The sequence below is a fragment of the Falco punctatus genome, assembly GCF_963210335.1.
Source record: "Falco punctatus genome assembly, chromosome: Z".
NCBI lineage: Eukaryota > Metazoa > Chordata > Aves > Falconiformes > Falconidae > Falco > Falco punctatus.
This window is the reverse complement of record NC_137586.1, coordinates 3,627,904-3,646,193: the sequence shown is the minus strand read 5'-3', so window position 1 is coordinate 3,646,193 and position 18,290 is coordinate 3,627,904. Positions and strand designations below refer to the sequence as shown.

The 18,290-nt window shown below is 51.3% G+C and overlaps 1 protein-coding gene across 6 annotated transcripts in view; it reads right to left on the bottom strand.

Annotated features, from left to right (window-relative positions):
* The window catches only part of ZBTB7C (zinc finger and BTB domain containing 7C), a 160,119-nt gene extending 151,797 nt beyond the window's left edge, over nucleotides 1-8,322 (bottom strand). For 4 of the 6 annotated variants that reach the window (XM_080371556.1, XM_080371555.1, XM_080371558.1 and 1 more), the window contains exons 1-2: nucleotides 8,027-8,322; nucleotides 7,150-7,229 (exon numbers count right to left, since the gene is read on the bottom strand). The gene's annotated coding sequence lies outside the window, so the exon portion shown is untranslated. Of the gene's footprint in view, nucleotides 1-7,133; nucleotides 7,230-8,026 lie in introns of all 6 variants that reach the window. The other 2 variants (XM_080371559.1, XM_080371560.1) reach the window with 1 other exon arrangement.
* Between the last annotated feature and the right edge of the window lie 9,968 nt (nucleotides 8,323-18,290).

Here is an 18,290-nt window from a genome sequence, read left to right as displayed (position 1 = left end):
GTGTTTTAACACTATAGTTTTTCAATCTCTTGCTCTAAGCTGGGATTGCATGCTGCAAACAAGAACAAACAGGTATTTTACAAGGATGGCCGGGCATTTCTTTACAATTCAAAGCCCGATAAAGATAACGGGGCTTAGAATAACCCTGCACACACAGTCCCAAAGAAGGTATGGTCCTGAAATCAATGGACTAGCCAGGCGAATAAAATCACTCATGCTAGGAAGTGTTGCGAGCTCAGTCTATAATAAAAGACATTAAAAAAAGGCATTAAAAAATAACACAGTTGGCGCTGCAGGAGTATGTACGCACATGTACACATGAAGCTGCTGAAGTGGGATACTCCAGTTGCATCAACAGCCCAAAAAGAGAAGTTAACACCCTCTTTTTTCATATTTTGAAGGTGAATCATAAAATGAGTTATTTGTAAACTGACACTAAATTAATTTACAAGTTGATGTTTATTTTTTGAAGCCCGTCATTATTATGGGTCACATTAAATTTACAACCTGAGCCCAGTAAATTAATGCATCGGCTCAGTAATTGAATGCTATCAAAGGGCTCATTTATAGCCTTATCATTTGAAACAGCGATTGTTAAAGAAACCCTGCTGCTTGTTTCCAGCTTGCAGCTTCACGTGGCATCTCTATGCTTCTCAACAGGCTGACCAAGAAGTATCCGTCTTCTTGGAACGGAATAAAAAAGACTCTAAAATTGTATATCAGGGATTAATTTAACCAATCCAGGGCACCGGCCAACACCAAGTCTGCACCAACGTCTGGTGCCTTTGGGTTGAAGAGAAGACCATGGTCCTCAATACCAAATTCCAGCCTCAAAAAAAAACTCCAAGGTGCAAACATCTGAAAAAAGGACGATTTATAAAGGCAAGGCTGACAAGAGGAGCACTGCTGGCAGACGGATAATGCAATAACAATGCTGCCTGCAAATCCCCGCTGAGCAACTTCAGTGACTATCATCAGTCATGTTTCTCTTCTTCTCTGTTTAATTGACAATCAAGATGCTTAAAAGCGACAATGAATACCCCGAATGTTTTCTCTCACATCACCATGATTAACTTATAGAACTTAATTCTCAAGTTGCAAATGGTCACAGTTTTGACCACGCGGTTTTGGTGAATCTTCTGGACTTTAACCTCAAGCTCATTGTTGACCTAGCTGAGGTCACCATGCTCCTGCCACCCTTTTTTGCTTTTACTTTGATCGTGTGCCCATCACAGAGCAAGGCAACCTAAAAATAAACCCCCCAAAGGCATTTATATTTAAAAGTTGCCAATGGCTTTTACTGGTGTCCCTGTGCCAAGGTACAACATCCTCTACAGAAAGGCTCATCTTCACTGCAGTCATGGAGTTCATCACCTGCCAATTAGCTTCAGGTCCATACATTTGCTAATGCTGATTTGGTTACTCTCATCAGATTTGATCAAGCATGCAAATCTTCAGATCTTATGCTCGGCAAAGCCTGGAGAAAGGAGAAGGCCTGAGCCAATAAATAAATAAAAATACTATTTTGGGATTAAACTGAAAAAAGAGGGCAAGAAGTAAACTTTTCTCCTCCCTCCCAACCTCCTCCTCTGCTGCGTGTAGTTAAACATGATGCAATGAGAAGGTTAAGGTAGCATGGAAAGGCTCTTTCCACGGGAACAGAGATCAAGGGGTCCCATGGAGCAAAGGCCACCTTGCAGGTTGGTAGATCCTGTACACGCTAGACCCAAGTTCTGCAAGAAGTAGTGACAACAGGCTTGGAGACACCACTTTCCTGAGCAAATGAGTACCCTGTAAGGTTACTCAGGACTTTCTTGAGCATCAGTCACCCATAACTCAAAAGGACCCATGTCCCCCTTGGGGGTGCTTGGCTGGCAGAGGTGACAACTGTCAGATAAGCCGTAGAGCTGCTGGTTTTGCCCACTGGAAGACATAAATAAAATGTCCATGTCATATTCATAGGGAGTGTCCTGCCCAGTTTCCAGTGAAGTTCATCCTATTTCTGGACTCAAATTTTCCCTGCAGCTCCAAGTGGCGGCAGTAATTCTCAATTTCAGGTCCCGAAGCATCGTGTAGTTTTGTTATTAAACAGCTGATGCTGCCTTGAAGCCTGGAAGCGGCGTTTTATGTGCATGTGAGTTTACAGAACATTTGGGTGTCATTTCTGATGAATGGCCCTGCATAAATGTTAGATCTCCAACCGTTGCTCTTGCAAATACTATTATTTTTTTTCTTATTTATTTGTATTGCAGTAATTCATTCAGGTGCCAACCATGACTGAGTCCGTGCTATCAATAAGCAGCTTGACAGCAGCAGCAAGTGGCAGCACTGGCTCTACAGACCGCATGGGAGAACAGGAAGCATCGTGGTTGGTGTTGATGGGGAACGGAGGTAAAAATAGATGATGTCCCCAAATCCCAAGGAAAACCCCAGCAAAACAAACAGAGAGAGAACCCCGACCCACAGAGCACCCATCTAAGTGTTTAACCAGAAGAGGACCACAGAAGTCCCACCTCTGGCAGAACAAGGAGTCTCAGTCAGACCTTTCATATCGAGATGTGTGTCCCACCAAAACACCTGGACCATGACAAGGGCAACTAAAGGCCATCAGCTCACGCCTCTGCAAAGCCAGTCCCAGATAAAGGTGTCCTAGCTGGGACAGCCTCCCTACCCACCCCAGAGACCTGCTTCCCTGCAGGAACGCTAAGCACACCCAACGCACGCTCCAGCACTGGTTTGTATGAACCGGCAGGATGAGATGCTATCAGTCCGTACCGCTTCTTCTCTACAGAGCGCCCCGAGGCGGCGTGCAAGCTGCTGGTGAGTGATGCTGAAACGGTGGGTGGATCTGCAGTATCCCAGCTCTGGTCTGGCAAGGTGCAGACCTGCACCACCCTTGACAAAGCCAACATGCTGTCCAAAAGCAGGCTGAGGTGGCCCATTGGCACCTATGGGGATGTGGGCTAACTCCACATCTGTGGCCAGGTGCAGTGTACCTCCTCTACCTGTGCCAGCTGTTCACCCCACTGCATGAATGACCACAAGTGTGGACAATCACCATGGCCATGGGTGACAGTGAACTGCTGCCGCCCCAAGCCACAGCAGCTGAATTGTCACCAGGATGGGCTGGATCTCCAAGCCATGGAGGTCTGCCAAGATCCTAGTCCCACTCCCTGGGAATTGTACCACTATAGGTAACGGAGGCAGAGCTGGCTTCTGGTTCTCCTTGCCACCAGGAAGAGGCAGTGTCATCTCACCCTTTGATTTCCTTCGAAGCCCTGATTTTGTAGCAACTCCCTTTGTTCCTGGAGGTCCACTTCAGAGGAAACCAGCAGCCTGGCAAGCCCCAACACTCCCCACCCACCTGCTCCTTCCTCCTCCTCCAAAAACAAATGTAAATCCTTTCAGACCAAGCAGCTTAGATAAATAAGCCAAGGCACCTCCTCCCAAGGAGGATAATGGAGAACTAAGATCTAATTAAAAAAGTGAAACAGATTCCATAGAACGGGGAGGGTTGTTTCTTTGAGCTGGTCACGGTGAGATTAAAAGCGGAGCGAGACCTGGATCCCTTTTCACCAAAGTGCTGTAAAACGAGTGGCACAGACCCAGCAGAGCTTAAAATACACGGCAGGGCACACCCTTCCCTCCAAACACACCTGCCGCTTCCCCACCCCCCATCCCACCCACCCCTTTTTCTCTACCACATCCTCTCTGGAAAAGCCAAACTTCATTCATTACAGAAACCAAACTATTTCCTTTTTTATTCTAATATTTCCTTTTTTTTTCTAGGCGACCATCTGGGAGTGGGGAGGGGAAAGGAAGCCCTGGAGCTTTTCAGACACAATAAATAATAAAAAAAAAAAAGTATAATTAAAACCAAAAAGCATAAACAAACAAACCACATTACCCGTAATAATGACTTTGGGGAAAAGTGCCAAAAAAATTGTATAAGCTGCTGGAGAGTGGCAGGAGAAGAGAACGGAGAGTCCTTGCTGCCGAGGAGACCATGCTGCCATGGTGGGACAGCGGCTGGGACATCAGGAATGTTCTGTCTGGGTGAGCCAGGGAGGAGCAGGGTTTCACATACATTTAGCTGCCTAAATATGCCTTCAGGCGCGTAGTTCTGGTACTTGCAAAGCCCCGGTCTAGGCAAACTCAGATCCTTTTATAATTGCCCCTCTACTGCTCTGGTGAGACCCCCCTGCAGTGCTGCATCCAGCTCTGGGGTCCTCAGCACAGGAGGGACATGGACCTGCTGGAGCGGGGCCAGAGGAGGCCACGGGGATGGTCAGAGGCTGGGGCAGCCCTGCTGGGAGGACAGGCTGGGAGAGCTGGGGTTGTCCAGCCCGCAGAGGAGAAGGCTCCGGGGAGACCTTACTGCAGCCTTCCAGCACTTAGAGGGGGCTTAGGAGAAAGATGGGGACAGAGTTTTTAGCAGGGCCTGTAGTGACAGGACAGGGGGGATGGTTTTAAACTCAAAGAGGGGAGATTCAGACTAGATGGAGGGAAGAAATGTTTTACGCTGAGGGTGGTGAGGCACTGGCACAGGCGGCCCAGAGAGGTGCCCGATGGCCCATCCCTGGGAACATCCAAGGCCAGGCTGGACGGGCTCTGAGCAACCTGATCCAGCTGAAGGTGTCCCTGCCCATGGCAGGGGGCTGGACTAGATCCACCTGCACCGATACTGGGGGTTGCCCTGACCAAGGTGCAGAAACTTGAACTTGGCCTTGGTGAACCTCATGAGGTTCACACAGGCCCACTTCTCGAGCTTGTCCAGGTCTCTCTGGATGGCATCCCATCCCTCAGGCACCAGCCGCACCACTGAGCTTGGTGTCATCTGCAAATATAAACCCCTCAGAGCTATTCTTGTTTTATAGCTTCATCACTTTCAGCAGCAGCATGAAATATTCTGTAACGATGACAAAAAGGGGGCATGCAGGGCAGTCAGCATTACCCAGAACCAAGCTGATGTTCTGAAAAATGAGGAGCGCGGAGGGATGCAACTATTGTTCCTGTCCTAGGAAAGAAGCATTCTTGGGGGGATGCTTTACACCTAAGGGTTTCACCCCTGATACAGCACCCTAAAAATAACAGGGTGCAAGAGCCACATGAAAATTATGGTGAGGCTGAAGGGGCTAGCACGCAGCATTGAGACAGGGCTAGCTGAAAACACGGGTAGCGCAGGCAGCCACACTCCTGAGATACTGACACTGCAGCAAAGACAAATGACTGGCCCAAGGCCACGCAGCGAGGCAGCATCCCCTCTACATGACTTTCAGTCCCTGCTCTGGCACAGGATCACTAAGGGATCCTTCAACAAAATGTTATATTGCCTTCGAAATTGTGTGATTTATTTTATGCCCATACACACTCACACACATAAATGTACATTCTTTTTTCCCTTCCTTCTTTCTTCTCTATCCAGACACACTCAAAGCACATCTCAAAACCTCTCTGAATAACCAGAAAAAGTAAAACCTTCTTATTCTCTGCTAAAGGAAAACTCATAGGGGGCTGACTTGACTCCAGGAGCTGAGGTTTCACATGCTGCCAACAGTCCCACCTGGCAAATCTGCACCTGTATTTACAATCGCACACTGGAGATACTGCAAATATTTCCTAGAAGCTATAAAACCCATCCCAACGATGGCAAGGGGAGCGGGGGTGGATTAGCCAAAGTCTGTCACTTGGAGAAGTCACACTGGTGGAGATCCATCCAGGTAATCCATCTTTCTCCTGTGTTACACAATGACACAGTAATGGCCGGCCCGGAGGGATTTCCTTTAGGAAAACTCAACTGTTACTAAAATGGTAAGTTAATACCGAGCAAGAACTCAGCTGCCGTTAGACCGAAGGATGAGCACGACAGGAAATAAAATATTACAGTCCCTGTTCAAATATTTTTATTTATAAGAGCATAAATAAATAGACCTATCTGCAGGCTGCGAAGAGAGGAGGCTGAGATTAAAAGAAAAGAATAAACCTGCACACATCGATTCCTTCTTTGCCATTTTTCCTAATAAATAGCCCAGCACAGCTGTGCTGATGGGTAGTTGGGGTGGAGGAGGGCATGCTACTCAGCTCTCACAGGGACACAGGACATAAATCTGAGCTCAGGCTCTGCCCTTTAGTGTTGATTAAAAAAAATAATAATAAAAAAAAATTAAGAAGAAAGGAAGAAAGCCAGAAAAGTTATGTGGCTAATAAAGGGCTCTATTGTGCCATCAATTTTTTAAGCTTTAATGATTTCAGGAGGAAGTTCAGCTCAGCAATCAATAGCACAATATGGGAAGGAGGGCTTGGAGGAAATTCAGAGCCAGAGCTGCGGCGAGGGCTGGCGGAAAGGGGGGTTCAGAGGAAGGGGGTTCCCCTTGCATGCGAAAGAGGGGGGCTCCCAGGAGCCCACACAGGCTGGTGACCTCTGTCCTGCACAGCTCCCCATCCTCTTTAGCCAGCGCAGTGCGAGCTCCCCCTCCTGCTGCACAGCATGTGCGGCCAGGGGACATTTGGGGATGGTAGGACTGCTGCCAGTGGTGCGGGAGGGGGCAATGCACCCACGCTGGCTGGGATGCTTTCCCCACGCTCCCTGAACCAGGACTGAGCCTGTCCCCAGGGATGCTCAGCCCACGCTCTCTGCACCCAGGTTGTGGCATCCCAGTGATGCTCGCCCCACACTAAGCCCATCCCAGGGATGCTCATCCCACGCTCCCTGCACCCAGGCTGAGCCCATTCCAGGGATGGTCACCCCATGCTCCCCGTACCTGGGTTGAACACACCCCGTGGATGCTTGCCCCACACTGAGCTCAACCCAGGGAAGCTCGCCCCACGCTCTCTGCACCCAGGCTGAGCCCGTCTCAGGGATCCTCACTCCACACTGAGCTCATCTCAGGGATGCTCACCCCACACTGAACCCGTCCCAGGGATGCTCGCCCCACACTTCCCACACCCGCACTGAGCCAGTCCCAGGGATGCTCACACTGCACTGAGCCCACCCCAGGGATGCTCGCCCCACGCTGAGCCCATCCCAGGGGTGCTCACTAGTCCCTCGCATGCAGGCAGCCCCCCAGGTCCCCCTCCCCCGGGCAGCCTGCTCAGAGGGCAGCCAGCCCCACTCCTGCCCGCTGCAGGACCACGCGCTGGCAGACGTACCGCATCTCCGAGGCTCGGTGCTGCTGCTGGGGAGCCAGGATGCAGGGTTATCCAGGGAAGGGGGATCGCGCCAGGCAAACCTAAGTGACACGGTAACACGCATCAGCGGTGACAACGCCTCGCCCGAGGTGCCACCTTAACCCCCCTGCGCAAGCCACAGCCGCCTCCTTACGCGGGCTCAGGCAGAAGCCGGAGAAATAACGGGAATAAAAACCCATCGAGGAGTCCCCAACGCGGGGGGGAACTGAGCCGCCTGGTCCCTGTCCCCCCCCAGTAGAAGGTGCAGAGGAGAAGTGATGGGGTCGCCCCCCACAGCCTGTCTCCTGTCTTTAATTAGAAGTAAAAGCTGATACTCTCAGTCTGCGTGCGCGCCGGCTGCGGCGTGAGCAACCGCAGGCAGCAGGAACTCCAGCAAAAGTTTTGCCACGATAAATAAAATAACAATAAAAATGAAGAATAATAATTAATCAACGACAAATTTTAAAAATAATCATTATTATTATTGAAGAAAAAGAGGGACGGGGGTGAGGACAGTAGACCTAGGAGCGGCGGTGGGAGCGGTGCTGCCTCTCCGGGATGCGGCCGGCAGAACCGGGCGCCCTCGCCGGGTCCCTGGGAGGGGGGAAGGGAGGATGGGGGGATGGGGGGGGCGCCTGCCCACGCAGGACGGTCGACGCAGGGCGGGGAGGAATGGAACTGGGGGGGGGGGGGGGGGGGATGGGGGGCACGTCCCGCCGGTGCACCCCTCCGCTCCCCCCGTCGGTGAAGTCGGCAACCGGGGACCCCGTGTGTGTCGCCGTCCCCCCGCCGCGCCACGGGAATGCCGGTGGGAGGAAATGGGGCGCTTTGGGAAGATGCAATAAAATAAGGAACTTACCGTCTAAAACGAAATTAAAAGGGAGGAAGCCCCGGGGGGAGCGACGGCGCCGCCGGTGGGACGGGACGGGGCGGCGGTACCTCAGGCGGGCGGCACCTCAGGGCGGGCAGCACCCCAAGGGGGTGGCGGTGCCTCGGGGAGGTGGCCGTCCCTCAGGGCGGTGGCGTCTGAGGGGGGCACACACAGACACACGCACACACGACAGGGACACGGACCCACCTGCGTGCCGGCAGCCGCCTGCCCGCCCGCCCCGTCCGGCGGTGGCGGCGCTGACCCGCGGCTCCCGGCGGCTCCCGGCGGCGGCGAGCGAAGGGCCCGGATGTCGGTAGCCCGCTCCCTCCCCTCAGCGCGTCTCGCCCCCCCTCCGCCGCCGCCCCCGCCGCCGCAGCCCGGGGCGGTCCCACCCCCGCCGGAGGGGGGAGGTCACCGGGGAGTGGCGGGGGGGGGGGGGGGAGGGACGGAGGGTTCCGCCGTCCCGCCCGCCCCGTCGGGGCGCCGGGCGCTGCCACGTGGGACCGGCGCGGGGGGGGGGGGGGCGCCCTTCCCTCCCTGCTCCCCCCCGCGGCGGGCTTGACAGGTCCACGCGACCAAACAAACCGCGGCGGACAGGCGGGCGGAGCAGCCAATCAACGGTGGAAGGGCGGGCGGAACAGCCAATCGTAAAGGGGGGGTGGGGCCTGCCGCCGCCTGAGGGGAGCGGGTTGGCCGCGGCGCCCCGGGGTCTGAGCGCAGCCCGCTCCCCTGCGCCTCAGGGCCGGGGCGGCGGGGACCGCTGCCCGCCTTCCCTTCGCGGCCCTCGGCGCTGTCTGAGGGGAGGTGGCGGCCACCAGTACGAGCGGGGGCTGTCGCCGGGGGGCACGGGCGGGACGTGGAGGCGCGATCCCCTCAGCCCCGCCGCAGGCTGTGCCTGAGGGAGCGGGAGAGAGCCTGCCCAGGGGCTGGGCTGAGGGCTGGCATCAGGCGCTGTCACGGCAAACGGGCAGAGTTTGGGGAAGACGGTGCTGGGAAGGGGGAACTCGCGGGTGTCCACCTTCACCCCGCTGCCACTGGCATGAGGGTGGCTGTAGGAGGTTTGCAAGGCTGAGTGTGCAAATGCCATGGCCTCTAGAGAAAAACTGAAGGGGAAAAAACCCAGTCGTGTCCTGAACTATTAAATAATTCCAGCCAAATAAACCATTAGAGAGAAAAAAACCGCAAACTGGCAGCGCTGCTCCAGCATCCAAGACCCCCAGGACGCACAGGCAAGGACATGGCGGCATGGGGAGTGTCACAGCATTGCCCTGGCCCTCCCGGGGATCTAGCAGGTCTGGATCCCCCCTTAATCCTCTTCCTAATTACCCCTGTCCGCCTGCCTTCTCGGGTGTGCTGGGAAAGGGAATCTAAGATAAAAAGTTTTTCATCTGAGGGAAAAAAATATCTTCCTGAAAGGATCAGCGTCCATGTCCATGTGGACACAAGCTTAGGTTGCCACCTGCCCTGTGTTTGGTTATACTGACATCGCTGAAGCCAGTGTGACAAAACTGGGGGATGATCCTGTATCACTCCTCAGCCTCTCAAGAGTTGGACTGTGAGGGAAAAAAATAGGACTTGCGGAGAAAGCAGACAAAGAATGCACCTAAATCCAGCTCAGTCCACGAAATTAGGATAGCAAGAAGCCTCCTTTATACATTTTATCAACTTTTTCCCAAATCTGGTATTCCAAAGTAAAAAATACTGAGGTCCTGACAGCAGGGATTTTTTTGATGTTTGTTTTCTTTGGCAGGCTGTTTTGGGGATTTGGGAATTTTTTTTTTTTTTAAGTCAGACCTAGCCAAAATCACTTTTTTTTTTTTTTTTTTTTTTTTTTTTTTGGCAGTCTATCCCATCCTCAGACTTCCATGCTTTCCCATCGGATCCCTGAGAGCAGTCAGCACGATGCTGAGTCATGAAAGAACATTGTCAGCTTAAACTCTTAAGTCATTGAGTCTTCACCCTCAATATCAGCTATTTGGGGAGGTGTCTTCCCCGTGGGCATTTAGAACTTTTCCAGCATATTTGCCTGCTCTTTTCCCAGATTTCTGTGGATGCAGCAAACTTGCATCAAACATTTTCAATGAAACACCATTCCAAGCTACTCCTTAGGGTATGTTGTTCTGCAATCCATCTGTTTCAGGTGGAGGACCCTGGCGCAGCTGTACTCTGATTCAGCAAGTATAACCATTGCTAACTGCTGATCCAGCCTGGGAACAGACTCTGAATGCCTTAGTCAAAATTCTCAATTTCAATAGAAATCCTTCATTACTAGTGCATTTTTAATTTTAAACTTAAAGAGAAAGTTTAAAGCAGAAAGGAAAGGGCAGGAACAGCTGCTGTGACGTTTCCCTGCTGATGGAGCAACGTGTGTTCCCAACAGAACGCGGAGGCAGGATTTGGGGATCACCACCAAAGAACCGCAGAGAGCTGTCGTGTGATAGAGCTATGAGTCTTCTGTATCCTGTGGTTTTTGAGAGGAAGGATGGTGGGAGTGGGCAGCCTTGAAGATCCAGCAGCCCTTTTTCATCCGGAGGAAGGATGCGATGCAGCTGGAAGCCTCCCCAGAGAAAATCCCCTCTGTCCCCTATGGAAAGACCCCAAGCTATATCTTGTTCTCTAGATCCAGAGTTAGCACCTGATTATTTTTAAAATAACAAACTTGTGGAAAACACACTGACAGGAGCAATGTGATGCTACCCCCTGATCTCCCCAGTACATATCCTGCCTTCAAAAATCCATCAAGATGGTATTGCCTTCCCAAGCATCCAAACCCACTGCAGCAAAAGCATCTTGGAGAGGGTGCATGACACAAGACAGACGTGCACTAAGGACTCCTGCACGCCTTTGTCTGGCAAACACTCACCAGCTGAGCAGGTGAGAGGCTACAAGGAAAGGCAGCTTTAGACAAGGCATGACACGAGGCAGAAAGTGCCACTTGTATCTGCTTGTCATTGTTTTCTTCTCCTGCCCAGCCACAGGCAAACTTGAGATGGGACCAAACCAAAGAAGACCTTGGCCTGAGATTAGAAATGGATAAAATAGAATTAAAACTTTTCTTGCTCCACTTTGCGTCTAGTTGTGTCAGGGTCCCGAGTGCACTAATCAGCTTTAATTTCCCTGACCAGCCTCATCCTCCACTCATTAGTCCAGAGGCTCTACTTAAGCTCAGACATGGGCACCTTGCCTGAGCTGTGCTGTAGGAGGACCTATTTGTAGTCCTGCCTGTGGTCCTGTGTCTTGGATCAGTGCCAGACCTACACTGTGGCCTTGTTTCCAGTCCTGCTCCTGGTGTTCCCAAGTGGATCTTGGACCCAGTTCACCCCCTCACTTTGCCTGGGACTCTTGGTAGTTCCTTTTTACCACCATCTGGCCCTGCCAGCCAGCCCTCTTCAGATCCAGCAGGACTGCATCCCAGCCATCGAGGACACCGCCTGTGCTGTGGTCGTCCTTGGCACTTGACTCACGTTCCCATGGCAGGAAAGATCAGTGAACTTGAACATGCTGCAGCACCTGGGAATTATGTTGCATGAGCACCCTGCTCCTAGACCATGTTCCCCACCTAGCTCTCCAAGGCATGTCTGGCAGCTCTCATGGTTGTAGGACTTGTGAAGACTTTGGCATGTGGTTTATAGGGTCAGGAAGGTGTGGCCACCCCTGCCTTACTGCCATGTTTGTTCCACTTAGGGAGGTCTTCAGTCAACACAAGTACTCTCAGGCATTTGCCCAGAGATTTCTGATGTGTCAAGTTTATCCCCTGCTAAGAGCAGTAACTCAGGTCTGATAGAGAGGGCTCAACTCTGACATTATAATGTGATTGAGAGTGTGGAAATCGGCAGGAGAGGTAGGGAGCTACCTCATCTTCATGCACATAATCAATAGCAAATCATTACTTCAAAAGTAAAGTGGTCGATGGTGTTTTTGTAGGGCAAGACGTGCCCTGTGTTTTTGGTCTTTGATTCATACTGCTTGATACGCCATGAGATGGAGCTCAGTGAGTGACTCACACTGTAAAAGCTCTCCAGGTAGCTGCTGGTGCTACCCCTCAGCAAGTGTGTCATGGTTGCTTCAGCATGTCTGCATCTGTTCTCCGTCCCAGCTCTGTAAGTCTTCAAGGCCCTGTTAGGGAAATCCCTAAGCCCAGACTTTGGAGGGATGGTACCAAAGCATGCGTGGAGCTCTTGCCAGGATCAAGACTCTCTCAGTCTGGATTATGTCCAGCCTGCGTGAGGCAGAGTGTGATACAGCTCAGTCCACTTGCAGCTATCTGCCAGCAGCGCAGGCAGGAAACCCATGGCTCAGGGAGTGCAATCTGTGGCAGCCCACTGCATCTTGCAGGAGAAAAGGACCTCGCTCCTAGCTTCCATCACGTTTGTGGGAGGGTCTGGCCATTCCCGTTTGAAGTAGGTGGTGTACCAAAAGTACATTCCCCAAATTAACATTGCCACATCCATCACAGATACACATCAGTGCTTCTGAAGTGTCGACCTTTCTAAACACGGTGTGCTGCCCATTCGAGTGCCCCTGTGCAAGTGCAGGATTCAGCCAAGAAATCTAATGGTCGTGCTCTTGTCATTGCAGCATTATTTGCTTTACTCCAATAACTTGGTCATTGATTTGGGTCTGGAGCTGCCCCTTCAACAAGTGACAAAGCTATATAGGATTCTTTCCTACATGATTTATAGATTGAGATTGCAGGGAGTGTTCCTCCACTGATAGCCTCCTGTTTTTCCCCTTGCACTGACAGCGATCTAATTCTAGTCACTTCCCTGGAGCTACCCTGGGGTTTCTGTCAGTTTTGGTGGGATAGGAGGTGGACCTTGGAGAAGAGGTGGGAACTGAGAGGCACTGGAACCAGGCTGCTTTAGCTGAAGGAGGGTAGCACAGAGGAAGGGCAGCAACCCACCTGGGGCTTGTGAGATCTGGAGTCAACAGTGGCCTAAACTACCTGCTCTGAGTTTGCAGTGAGATGGAAGCGCTCGTGTGTTGACCCTGTCCCAGACTACTGCTCTGTGGTTAATTACTGTCCCCCAGCACAGACTCCACACCCTCTCCTAACCGTATCTCCCTCCTAGGGCCCTCCTCATCCATAGGTTTGTGCAGCCTTACAACTCACAGCTACAGCTCTGGTCCCCTCGCTATCCCATGATGATGAATGCCTGGTAGATCTCAGCCTGGTGTGTGGACGTTAAACCTGCTCAAGCATTAACAGGCGCTCAGTGCTGGACTGCGTGTGCTGCACAGGCATAGTTTTGGCTGTCGTTCCTGCAACTAGAATATGCCTTGCACAGTGAAGGGGAGAGCTGGGATAGACCTGGTGGACCTAACACAGGCCAAGTCCTTCAGCTCAAGCTATGCAGCCAGGCTTTGCCAAAGCAACCTGTCCCTGGTATGATGATTCTCTCAAACTAATACTTAAAGGCTGTGTCTTGGCCAGATTACTAAACACCTCTGCGCCCATCTGCAGTATGGTCAGGCCTCCTTTCATTTTGCCTTCTCTCTCAAGCAAGGTGGTAATCCTGCCTTCCTCCAACGATGTTTAGCCCAGCGGGTCTACATTTTCAGTGTGCTATTCAAAGGCTACATTAATGTCAATGATAATAAAGTGTCTGTGGAGATGCAGGAAGGCAGCCACGGGTGTAGCGCAGGCTCCATGGAAGCCAGTGACAAATCTGTCTTCAGATCGATGCACCAACTGCTCTGATGTATATCAGAGCATCATGGGGCAGCAAGTGACCTACCCTGGTACATGCAGTGAAGTAACTAAAACAGGAGAAACCCTAAAATCCTGCTTGGGGAGCTGCATGGAAGTAGAGAAACCGTGCATCCGAGTGTGAGCAGCTGAAAGCAGCTTGAGGGACAAAATGCCAGTTGAGCTCAAGAGGAGCATGAAGGGTTACGGACACTTGTGCCGTGACAGGCTGTTCTGGGCAAGGCTGAGCATGTCCTGTGGAGGCCAGCCAGCGGGGCTGACCTGATATAACTGGGAGCTGAAGCTGGCCCTGGATGCTTAACTTGAAATGGCCCAGGGACTGAACAGATGGCTCCTCTTTATTTGCATGCTACTTGGATTTGTGAGTCAAGCAGAAGAATAACTTAATTTTTGACATTTGCTTCTCCTCAGAGCCCAGCACAATTTATGTTATACTGGCATTTGCGTGAAGGATGTTGCTTTAGGCACAAAACCCATCCTGGCTTTAACCCTAAAAGGAGCCAAATAGGCAGGAACCGTGTTCCTCCCCAGCTCTTTTGTAGGCTCTGCCAAGGGATATCACACTTACACAATGACCAAAGAATCAGGAGAAAACAGTCATTTGGGGCTTGTGGAAGGAAGGGGCAGAGTTGGAGTTAAACTGGACTGGAAAATATCTCATTTGTAGGCCTGAAATGAGAGACTGTTTGTGGATGAGGTTTACCTCCTATTAAAAATACCCTTCAAGGCCTATGCAGTTAGTTTTGAGCACAGGGGATAAATTTAGTAGAGTCCTGTTCCTGCTGACATAAACTTAAGTGAAAATAATATATATGGCCAGGGCACAACATCTGCAAGCCAATTAAAAACCTGGCTGATCGCACCCAAGATGACAGTTGCCATGACTGGTGTGTCTGTTTGCCACCCCTTTGAGAGGGAACATAACAGATCCTGCTTGGCTGTGCAGCATCTCGTATACCCACGACAGCTAATGGTGGTTCTGTGATAGCACGAGTCCTAGGAGCCTGTCCTTCTCGCCATAACGGCTGTGCCTGCAGTCCCCGGTAATCTTTGTGTGGTCGCACAAGATATTCATGTGTTTGACTGTACATCAGTAATGAAAGTCACAGGATAAGAGAATAAAGCGTGTTTTCTGGCCTGGCTGTAGGGCGTGAGAGTTAGCCTGGGTAAGGACTTGCACTTTGGCCAATATAAACACACGTATTTTTCAAAGGCTGTATGTGAAATACTTAGTACAAAGAGATGTTCTTGGCTTTCACCTGGACAACGTGCAGTTCTCCTTCACCTGTAATTCTAAGCGAAGTATCAGGTGTTGTTAGGGAAACTGGTTTGTAAATGGGAGATAAAGCAGCCTGAGCAGGGAGATCCATGCCCCTGAAGTCTGGGGCTCCAGTATGTTTTCCAGACAGGTTTCAGCATCTCTTGCATTCACTGTGATCCCCCTCTTGTGGCTGGTCCAGCGCCTGCAAAATTTCCCTGTCTGTGCCTGCCAAGGCTCAGTGGCATTATGTTCCTGAACCAACGCTACTGAAATATGGTGGCTTCATAGGTTAGCTGCCCTTCAGCTGAGCTGCTGTGACTCTCCTGGTATGTACTGGAAGACAACCCAAATTGTGAGGTAAAAGTGCATCGGCTCAAACCTCTCCTGCTGACTGTTACCCCAACAGCCTAAGTTACCAACCCGTCTTGGAGCTGCTGACCTCGTGTAAGCTCTTATCATGCTCCAGTTGTGAAGTAAAACCATACGTGTGGCAATTTCAGCTGACACACTTTCCTTCACCCTGGACAGGCCATGAGCACACGATTTAGCAGCCCAGCTCCTGGGCCATAACTTGTTATATTACAATAACTTGGTCAGATTTGATGGTGTATTTCAGATTTGGCCTGAGTTCTGGGTGAATAAAACATGCCCAGAGCACACAGCAATTGCAGCATTGCTTGGGTGCAGATAGGTCCCCTGTACCATGCCCTCCACATCCCACGTGGAGCAAAAAGTCCATTGCAGTTCTGACCTCATTCAGTTGGTCACTTTGAAAATGAGACTGAGCCCAGTGTTCAAGTGGAGGTTCTTGGGCTGGGAAGCATGGTGAGAGGACCTGATTCCCCGAGCTGGCCCATCATCTCTGTCATGTCTTTGGGGAGGCCAGGATCTTTGCAGATCGAATTCTATCGCTGGCTGTAAAATGGCCATTTAAGATCAGGATCTGCTCTTCCTGTGGTGCTGCAAGGAGGTGGGACAGATGTGCTGTGCTCCAGGTCCTCTTTAGAACCCATCCATATGCTCAGATTCAGGCTCCTGAGATCCAGCATTCTTTTAATCTTGTCACTTTTCACCTACTGTTTGTGGTTTCAAAACAAAACGCCCGACATCGAAATAGCCTGGCATTGCCGGTGGGCCGTTGACACAAGCATACTGTGATGCTTCGTTGTTTTATTCACCTTGTTGAGTGAGACTCACCAGGGCACAGGGCCTGCACCAGAACCCATCCGCAGCTGGAGCACAGCTGGTAGCCGGAGGGCTGGTGTGGCTGGCAGCAGCAGGGCTGCGCTGCATGGCCACAGCAAGGAGTTGCGCTCCCTCTCGTGGCTATGCTCTCCCCTACCTTTTCCTAGAGAAGAAGACCCTAAAGCTTCAGAGTGTTTACAGACCATGCCTACGGCCAGTGCAAGTCCCCTGCATATCCAGGGTTATCCGTGCAACACAGCCCAGCACTTAAGGCACTGGTAGTTTGGCTTATAGTTTCATCAAAATGTAATTGTTTGGGCAAAATTTTTTCCATGGCAGATGTCTGCCTTAGGCTAAAGTTCTCTGGAAAGTTTCAGCCAAACTATTTTGACCATTTCCAAGAATGAGGGGAAAGCACAGTGTTTTGCCCAGATTTTGAAAATAAGTAATTCCATGAAACTGTTGTAACAGAAAAAAGCCTCCATGTATTGAAGAAAGAACATGAAATTTGGTCCTGCTGTCAAAAAGTGCCATTTGCCACTTCCAGGAAAGTTTGTTTCATTTTGAATTAGTTGTAAGCTCTACAAATCATGGTTTGCTTGTGCTCAACAGATCTGCTCACAGATTAACAACTCTGTTCTCCAAGGACTATCTGCCCAGGACTGCAAAGGCTTGAGTGTGAAACGGCTGCTTCCAGCACTGGGAATAAGAGCTGGGGAAGCGAAGAAAGCTGGGGAGAGAAGAGGGATTCAGAGGTGACCGTGGGAGGTGTTGGCATGGGGTCAGAAATGAGTAGGTGCTGTTGGAGATCTCTTTATGAGAAGGGTAACACAAGCTGACCTGGAAAGAATAATGATGAAGCTCCTGTGAGGGGTGCAGGACCAAGCACCCTCTCCCTGCCCCTCCAGAAATGCTTCCCTTTGGTGGCAGGGACAGGGGGGATGGGCACCTGCCTGGGACACCTTCCGAACTAAGCAACCTTCTCATGCAGGGAAAGTTTCTTCTCACAGCTGCTGCAGGGAAGGCAGTAAGAGATTCAGAATTTGGTTGCTGTGCTGTCATCCCAGAGGCAATTTCTGAGGGAAGGAGGGGATGCCTCAGGAGCATGTCTAGGGGACTCTCAGCTGGCATGCGATGGAGATGTGCTGACTGATCCAGGGTGTCCATAGGAGCATTTGCCATCCGGCAGCACAGCATTGCAGAGACACAGGGCAAGCTGGCTGGAGCTCTGGGCTGTTCCCCCCAGCACCCTGCCTCTGACATCTAAAGCTTGCACTGTGTGTCTGGACACAGCCTCACAGCATGCCCTGTGGACTCAAGCGCAGATACCATCTGACTCTCTCTTGTCCTGGCAAGAAGATTGTCTTCCTTTATAACATTGCAAACCTGATGCCAAAAATGCACTTTTGCCATCCAGTGGAGGCAAGGTTGTTAAGAATGGAGGCGTCGACACTAACTGCCTTTGGGGGAAATGGCGCGGAGCAGCATCCCTAGTTCAAGAGGCTGTCTGAGTTTAGCAATAGTCTCTTGTTCCCAGGCTCTGGGCCAGGGTAAATTGGCAGCAGTGTACTTTGGGAATGAAGATTTTGCCTCCAGGAGAAAAAGCGCTCAGCACAACTCCACCGAGAGTCCCTCTTAAGCTCATCCACACAAAGGGATGGGTGCCAGTTCCTCAAACGAGCTTGTTACTGGCCTTCCCTGGGTGTAGCAAAACCCGTTAGCAGGTACAGTCAAGAAATATTGATGTGAGGGCAGAAGGGGGTAGAGAGGCAGGAGGGACCCATGGATTTAATTTGCTTCTATGAAGTTGCCTGAGTTTATTGAATGGCATCTCCCCGACTGGGAGGAGAGGAAGGCAGAGACTAGGATGACTACTCTCTCCGTGCTTCGAGCTTTGCGAGCACAAGCGCGTGTTCCCCACTGTGCCAAGTATTTTAATGCATCATGCAATATCTGGGAACAATCAAAGTACAAAAAACCTCATCCCTACACCGTGCCCAGCCCCTGCTACCCTGGATGCATCCCTGCCCCTGGGTCTGGGTGGTGGGTGAGGCAGGAGCCAGGCGAGGTCTGCTCTAACTGAGAGGTCCTGGGGG